Below are 8487 nucleotides of genomic sequence, written 5' to 3' on the forward strand. Positions count from 1 at the left end.
TCTAATGTCCCTACTCTACTTGCGCTATATTGATGACATCTTCATCATCTGGACCCATGGAAAAGAAGCCCTTGAGGAATTCCACCAGGATTTCAACAATTTCCATCCCACCATCAAGCTCAGCCTGGACCAGTCCACACAAGAGATCCACTTCCTGGACACTACAGTTCTAATAAGCTATGGTCACATAAACACCACCCTATACTGGAAACCTACTGACCGCTATACTTACCTACATGCCTCCAGCTTTCATCCAGACCACACCACACGATCCATTGTCTACAGCCAAGCTCTAAGATACAACCGCATTTGCTCCAGCCCCTCAGACAGACAAACACTAACAAGATCTCTATCAAGCATTCTTACAACTACAACACCCACCTGCTGAAGTGAAGAAACAGATTGACAGAGCCAGAAGAGTACCCAGAAGTCATCTACTACAGGACAGACCCAACAAAAAAAGTAACAGAACACCACTAGCCATCACCTTCAGCCCCCAACTAAAACCCTCTCCAGCGCATCATCAAAGATCTACAACCTATCCTGAAGGATGATCCCTCCCTCTCACAGATCTTGGGAGACAGGCCAGTCCCCGCTTACAGACACCCCCCAACCTGAAGCAAATACTCATGAGCAACCACACAACAAAAACACTAACCCAGGAACCTGTCCTTGCAACAAAGCCCATTGCAACTCTGTCCACGTATCTATTCAAGGGACACCATCATAGGACCTAATCACATCAGCCACACTATGAGAGGCTAGTTCACCTGCACATCTACCAATGTGAGATATGCCATCATGTGCCAGCAATGCCCCTCTGCCATGTACATTGGTCAAACCGGACAGTCTCTACGCAAAAGAATAAATGGACACAAATCAGATGTCAAGAATTATAACATTCAAAAACCAGTCAGAGAATACTTGAATCTCCCTGGACACTCAATTACAGACCTAAAAATGGCAATTATTCAACAAAAAAACTTCAAAAACAGACTCCAATGAGAAACAGCGAACTGGAATTAATCTGCAAACTGGACACCATTAAATTAGGCTTGAATAAAGACTGGGAGTGGACGTGTAATTACACAAAGTAAAACTATTTCCCCATGTTTATTCCCCCCCCCCACTGTTACTCACACCTTCTTGTCAACTGTTTGAAATGGTCCATCCTGATTATCACTACTAAAAATTTTTTTTCTCCTGCTGATAATAGCCCACCTTAATCAATTGGTCTTGTTAAGAGTTGGTATGGCAACCCCCATTTTTTTCGTGTTCTCTCTGTGTCTGTCTCTCTTCCTACTGTATTTTCCACTGCATGCATCTGATGAAGTGGGCTTTAGCCCACAAAAGCTTATGCTCAAATAAATTTGTTAGTCTCTAAGGTGCCACAAGTACTCCTTGTTCTTTCTACAGTGTCTATATAGACACTCTGGGTCGACCCAAACTACCTTGACCTAAGCATTACGCCTCTTGCGGAGGTGGAGTTATTAGGTCGGTGTAGTGGGTGACTTACATCAGCAGGAGCAACGTTGTAGTATAGATGCTTACAAAGTTAGGTTCATGTAAGCTGCCTAACTCTGTAGTGTAGACCAGGCCTAACAGACTACTCACAGAAACAGGGAGTGAAGTTAGTTTCAATTCCTATATAAACTTCTGATTGTGGTAAGCTGGGAGCGTCGGCTTAAGGTCAAGGAACAGACGACAGTTCATACTGTGGGAATAAGCAAAGGGGAATTTGTCACTGTGCTTATGTTCAGCTGAAAGCGTTGTGTTCTCCACTTACTTCCCTTTTGCATTGTCCTTTTGCTTCCCCAGGCAACCTACTGTAGACTTATTTCTGGGACACTATTATTTTTAATACAGCTTACAGCCCACAACAAACAATTGGGGTGGCTCCAAAAATTGTGCTCTGTATCAGCAAATCTGTTAAGAGACAGTCCTGGCCCTGAAGAGCTTAAGTTCTAAACAGGCAAGAAAGAGATACATAAGAACATACAAATGGCCATACTGGGTTAGACCAGTGGTTCATCAAGCCCAGTCTCCTGTCTTCTGACAATGGCCAGTGACAGATGCTTAGGAGGGAATGAACAGAACAGGGCAATTAGCAAGTGATCCTTCCCCTGTCATCCAGTCCCAGCTCCTGGCAGTCAGAGGTTTAGAGACATCCAGAGCATCCTGACCCTCTTGGCTAATAGCCATTGATGGACCTATCCTTCATTAACTTATCCAATTCTTTTTTCAGCCCAGTTACTTTAGCCTTCACAACGTTCCCTGCCAACAAATTCCACAGATAGACTGTGTGTTGTGTGAAGTACTTGCTTCTGTTGCTGCTGATTCCTTTTATTGGGTAACCCCTGGTTCTAGTGTAATGTGAAGGGATAACACTTCCCTGTTCACTTTCTCCACCCCATTCATGATTTTGTAGACCCCCTTAGTCCATATCCCCCTTTAGTCTTTTGAACAATCCCAGTCTTTTTAATCTCTCCTCATTTTTGTTGTTTTTTCTCTGTAGCTTTTCCAATTCTAATATCTTTGAGATGGGGTGACCAGAACTGCAAGCAGAATTAAGGTCTGCAAGTACCATGGATTTATATAGTAGCATTATGATATTTTCGGTTATCTTAGCTATTCCTTTCTTAACAGTTCCTCCTGACATTGTTAGCTTTTTTGACTGCTGCTGCACATTGAGCAGATATTCTCAGAGAACTATTCTTGATGACTCCAAGATTGGGAACTGAGAGAGGTGTTATGTGACTTGCCTAATGTTACACTGGAAATCTGAGTCAGTTAGGAATTTAAGGTTGTGTAACAATATCAGCATCCACCTCTCATGGGCACCCCCTTTTCTCTGGCCGATACCTACAATCAGTCTTTTTCAGGGCAGCACCCACCTCTCATGGGGAAACGCCCTTTGGTTGTTTGGGTGTGAGCCTGCTTTTGGTTTTAGTTCTTATATCAGGGTGGCACCTGCCTCTCAAGCCCCCCCGAGCTGATGGCTTTTTGAAGGGTCTCAGCAACTCAGACCAAGCCACATAGACTGTCCCCTCTTCTGGGGTATACAGTACAATTTCTTTCTCAGCTCTGGTATGGGGCCATAACCCTAAGGCTTCTCCCAGAGGCACTGCCTTCTTCAACCACACAGCCAGGGCCCATCTCGCTAACCTCGCTGGTTTGGCCAGGTTCTGGGTTCAGTCTGCCCACACTGACCTTTTCATGGTCCTGTTGCTACTCTATCCAGCCAGCCAGGCACCTGGTCTTTGGCAGCCTTCCCTGGGCTTTCTGCAGTGAGCTGTCTGTAGCCTGCTACTCATCTAGCCAGCCAGGCACCCAGTCCTCCCTCATCAAGCTCCACACAGCAACTGAAAGCTCTACCTGCTCTGCTGCTTGCCTTTTATCTGGTCCTTCTAACCCCTTATTGGTCGTTGCAGCAGCCCCTCTGATTGACCACTTTTCTGAAGCCACTCTAGGCTGCCTGGAGGACTTTTCGCTGCTCTATTCTGGGGCAGGGTGATGCAGGGCCACGAGGCCTCCTGTAGGAGGCCTCCAGACATAGTCCACCCTGCCACAGGTTGGTCTTCTGAGTCAGTCCAATGTCTTAACCACAGGACCATTCTTTGTGCAAAAGGACAGCATATCCCAATAAGCTCCTCAATTTACTTTACCAATTTATGTACATTGACGTAAATCACACAGCTACAGTTGTCATCAATTCCACTGTACAGATCAGTTGGCAAAATGATCCGGGAGCAGAGTAGCTGACAATTTTCCCTGTCTGACTACATCCTAAATTTCCACTGGCTACAGAAGTCTTGAAGCTATTTCCACTTTCACAGTAAATGCCAAAATTAAGGGTCAAGTTTGGTGACAGTCATATCTACCTATGATACGTCAACTGGGAACTATTTTAGGATAGTTTGATATTATGAGGATGTTTCTGGAAACATACAGGATCTCAGTATGACTTTTTTGTCATGTTGATTGCCAGTAAAGAAGAAAATCTAATATAACACTTCTTTGCCAAACCATTTTATAAATGTTGTATAACTGAAACTGTAACATGAAGGCATAAACTCACATACACTCCACAGTAAATATCAACCTTGTAAAAAAACAAACAAAAACACATCGTGAAATGTTGATATTGTATCAGAAAATACTGTGTTCATAGTATAGTTTGTTCATTCAACTTGGTTGTGGTCAGAGTATTACTTCTGAATACTTACATTTTCTAATATTACAACTTTATCAACAAAGGGAGAAAGCTACTTTTTTACATGTGAAAAGTTAGAGGTGCAAAAACAGTCTGATATTTAAAAAGTAAAAATAATACTTTCCAGTTTTGAAGTGCTCTATAAACATTAAATTAACCTTCACAGCCGACTTGTAGATCAGTTTCAAGTAGTAGCCCCATTTTACAGATGAGGAAACTGAGGCACTGGTTTAAGTCCAGAGTTTTCAAAAGTGTGCAGTGTGTGTGTGTGTGTTTGTGTGCACGCGTGCAGAAGTTGATATCTTATACTAGACTTTCAAAGGTGCCAAGTACCCACAACTGCCATTGACTTGAATTGGAACTGTTTTTTGAGCACTTCTGGAAAACTAGGTCCAAGTTGTCTAAATTAGCAGGCTCATCTGAAAATGTGGGCTATGTTGACTTGTTGTGTCTGATACGTTAGAAGTGCCTTGTTCCTGAAAGAAATGGATAGTTATAAACTTCCAAAGCCTTTCAGTTTTGTCACCATTGCAGAATGGCAAGAATGGAAACAAGATTTTCTAGATTTAAGACAGCTACAGTAAAGTACAAAGGGAAAAAAGATGTCCAAGTAAACACACTTATCTGTGCGTTTCCAAATCTTTTGACATCTCTAGCAGAGAGCATACATTCTGCGAAGTGTGATTATTTTATCCCTAAAAGGAATATAATACATGAAAGGGCATGTTGATATGTTGTAGTAGCCAGGCAAGGTACTAACAAACTTCAAAAGGACTTTATTTTTTTTCAAGTGGAAACCTCTTTTCCAAGCTGCTGCTGCTGCACCCTCAGTAGCTCTCCCTCCGCCTCTTCAACTCCTCCCCCCTCCTTCCTGTTTCCTGTCCTTTCAGACTCCCAACAGCCAGTGCTCCCAATTCTAATAATTACAAGCAACATCTAAACACCACATGATACCAACATTGCCAAAATGAAGGGGAGACAACACGGGCCTTTATTAGAAACCTGCGTGGATTATCTGAATTCTGTAAGTTTGAAGAGAGCAAAGATGAAAAATCGGACAAATTTTTAGAAAGGATACATGAGAAACAGAGCAATTTAACAATTTCTTTCCTTTTTACTTTTTTATTACCTTGGTATTTTCTCTTTCACTTTTTTGTGACCACAGTAAAAGAGAAAAGACCTTATTGCTCATCACCACAAACTGGGGAAAGCCTGAAAATTCTGTACAAATGGAGACAGTCAGAGACTTAAATTAGACTGCTGCCAGACAGGAAGAAATCAAACAGTGCTAGCATACAGAAAAGCATGGCGGTATAGTAATTGTCAGATTGCAGCTCTCTTTCAGTACTATATTTCGGCTTCTATCGCAAGCATAAGCAGAGTGATTACTGGCTAGCATATGCTGAAAGTGTAAAAAGAAAGGCCATTGAGCTAGAGTTTGTCATATCGAATCCATGAAAGAAGTAATAACAAGTAATCTTCTTGTGGAGGTCCCTGGAGTGTGAGAATTACTCAAAACCTGCTTGGAAAATTATCTTGAAGGAGAGCCACAAAAATATTAGTTTTAACACTTATTCAGGTGCTAACACTTCAGTGGTATCAGCATTGAATTATGATACAGTTTTGCAGTTCTGGCCACCAGTACTACAGTATTTTGAAATCCCCAGGCGGTATGCCACAATGCAAAGGGTAGTTTATTGAACAAGTGGAATGAAAGGGCAAGCAATACATTTTCCATATTGTTGTGGTCTGCAGTGACAACATGGATGTGAATCAACTGAATTCTAATGCTGTTCAGAGTATAAAGATTGCACTGAAACCCAATGTAGAGTTCTATTGTGTACTGAGTATTACTCACAGAATAACTGCTCCACAGCTGCCAAAAGGCAGGCAGGACTAGAAAGAATAGAAAGCAATGGTGGTGTTGTGAGAATTTGTGAACACCGGAGGGGTGTGCTCTCCTACTGTTTCTGTCATGAAAGAAAGAAGGGAAGATATAGATGGTCTATATTTAAATCCAGCAATTCTGAGGAAAAAGTATATTTAGCATGCACTTGTTAACATCCTTCCAAAACTGGATAGGAGGTGTGTTCAAGTCTACATGCCTCTAAAGGGTTGTGAAAATTCCCAGTAGAAGAGTAGCGCTAAATTAGGCCATGATTCTGCAAGTTCCTCTGCACAGGCATACGCAGAACCCTGGCCCTGAGCGGCTTTCAGGATTGGGAACATAATAGCTTGAGTTGGCCAACAACATTTCATGTTTGTTCCATTTTGCATTTGTAACATGCCTGACATTTTTCACTGAGAAAAGGGCTCAGCTATTACAAGACTCTAAGAGGGAGTTACTGTCTACATGGACGATATTCCGGTGTGTGGATGTTCAGAGGAAGAACACGATAAGCACCTAGAGGAAATCTTTAAACAATAAGAACTTCTGGTCTGAAACACAAGGGGGGGAAAAAAAAAGCAAACTGTGCCAAACTACTTCCACTTTTTAGGCCATGAGATTAGTCAGGATGGACTGCATCCAGATCTAGAGAAAGACAGCCATCTTAGAAACACAGTCTCAATAATCTATGCAAAGCAACAAATAAGGGGCGTAATAAACCATCTTGGACTTTTTTTTTTTTTTTTTTTTTACAGAATCACCTAATTATTGCTGAGCCACTGAGCTACTCTTTTGAGCTTGAAAGTTGAATGAACATGGAGTTTGAATAAGGAATTAGCCTTGAAGGAAGTAGAAACTAGCATTGAGGGCTCCAGTATGAGTTTTCTTTGATAGTGCATAGTAAATAATTGTGTGCATGGATGCCAGCAGTTACAGTGCAGGGAATGTGTTACTGCAACAGTAAGGTTTCATATTAAAGCCATTACCTTCCTCTTTGATAACATTACTACTGCACAGGCACTTACAAATAGAAAAATGTCAGGCCTGTGCCTCAATTTATAAAAGTTTTCTTATTTCCAGACTTTTTTCACCTAGTCACAGATGCCAAAATATTTGTAGATTTAAGTCTGCTTCTGCCACCATTCCTCATATTTAGTAGGACTTACTCATGTGAGGAAAGTCCACTGATGTAAGGCTAGCGCACCATGAGTAAGGATGGTAGAATCAGGCCCTAAGGGAATAAGCATTTTGCAGTCTGTAACTAGATGAAAAGATTTTTTTTTTTTTAGAGTTAATAAAGAGGGTAAGAACCAGTGGAGTAAGCCAGCAGTAGTGTAAAATAAATAAATAAAAAATCTACTTCTCCAAGCTCCTATGTTAATCTCAATGACAAAGGAAATTTCAGAAAGAATAGACGATGCCTATAACTTGTTACAAATTCCTTAAAGGGTGTAGATGAGACTTTGCAGATGGACTCTTTAATTCCTGATAAGAAACCAAACTTTTAAATTAACACACACACGAATAACAAGACTTCTCTCCTCCTTCCTTCCACCCCCAAAACCCCAACAGATTACTGGAATTCTATTTCTAATTTGGGGATGGACTCTAATCTTATATGACACCAATACAACTTCAGTGCATTATTTCTATGTAAGCAAGATCAGAAACAGGCATCCAAGAGGAGTGTATGTAGTAGTAGAATAGTCTATTGTGTTTTTCCTGCTAGAGCCAGTCCATTCACCACAGCATCTTGGTCAGTGCCTTCCCCTAAAATGCACATACTTGTGTAATTACATAACGTGGGGATGGGATGGGAAAGACAGACTGTCTTCCTGTCCCTAGCAGAGGGACACCTTGAAACTTGATAGTCCTTTTATTTATCCTAACTAGTGTAACAACAAATGTTGTTGTTTTGAAGATGTTCTTCCCGTCAAAATATAGAAATGCTCATGTGTATTGTACTGCCAGAAGGGGGAAAGCATGCTAGATTACTGGGCAAAGCTGTGAACCAAACAAATTGAAACACTTAATTGTGCAATGAGTGGTGTGTTTTTTTGTCCCCCCCCCCCCCCCCCATAGCTGCCTGGAGCTTCATTGTACTTGCTGATTGTACTGTAACGTTGTTGTGAAAGACACCTTTCACTTCAGGATAAGTGTAAAAAGCAATTGTGGTCCTTTATGGAGCCACATAGCTGAAGCAACAGGAGCACCACCCAAAACACAGGCACATGGCAAGGCTTGAGTAGAAGCTGAACCATGTAGCTCAAAGGGCTTTTTGCAGACTGATATAGCAAATGCTGGGGCTTGGGCATTGATTGTTGGAGCTGTGAGAGAAACAACAGAGAAATGGAGAGAGAAGCAGCAGAAAGCCAATCAGACAGAC

The sequence above is a fragment of the Chelonia mydas genome, chromosome 1 (assembly GCF_015237465.2).
Source record: "Chelonia mydas isolate rCheMyd1 chromosome 1, rCheMyd1.pri.v2, whole genome shotgun sequence".
Lineage (NCBI taxonomy): Eukaryota > Metazoa > Chordata > Testudines > Cheloniidae > Chelonia > Chelonia mydas.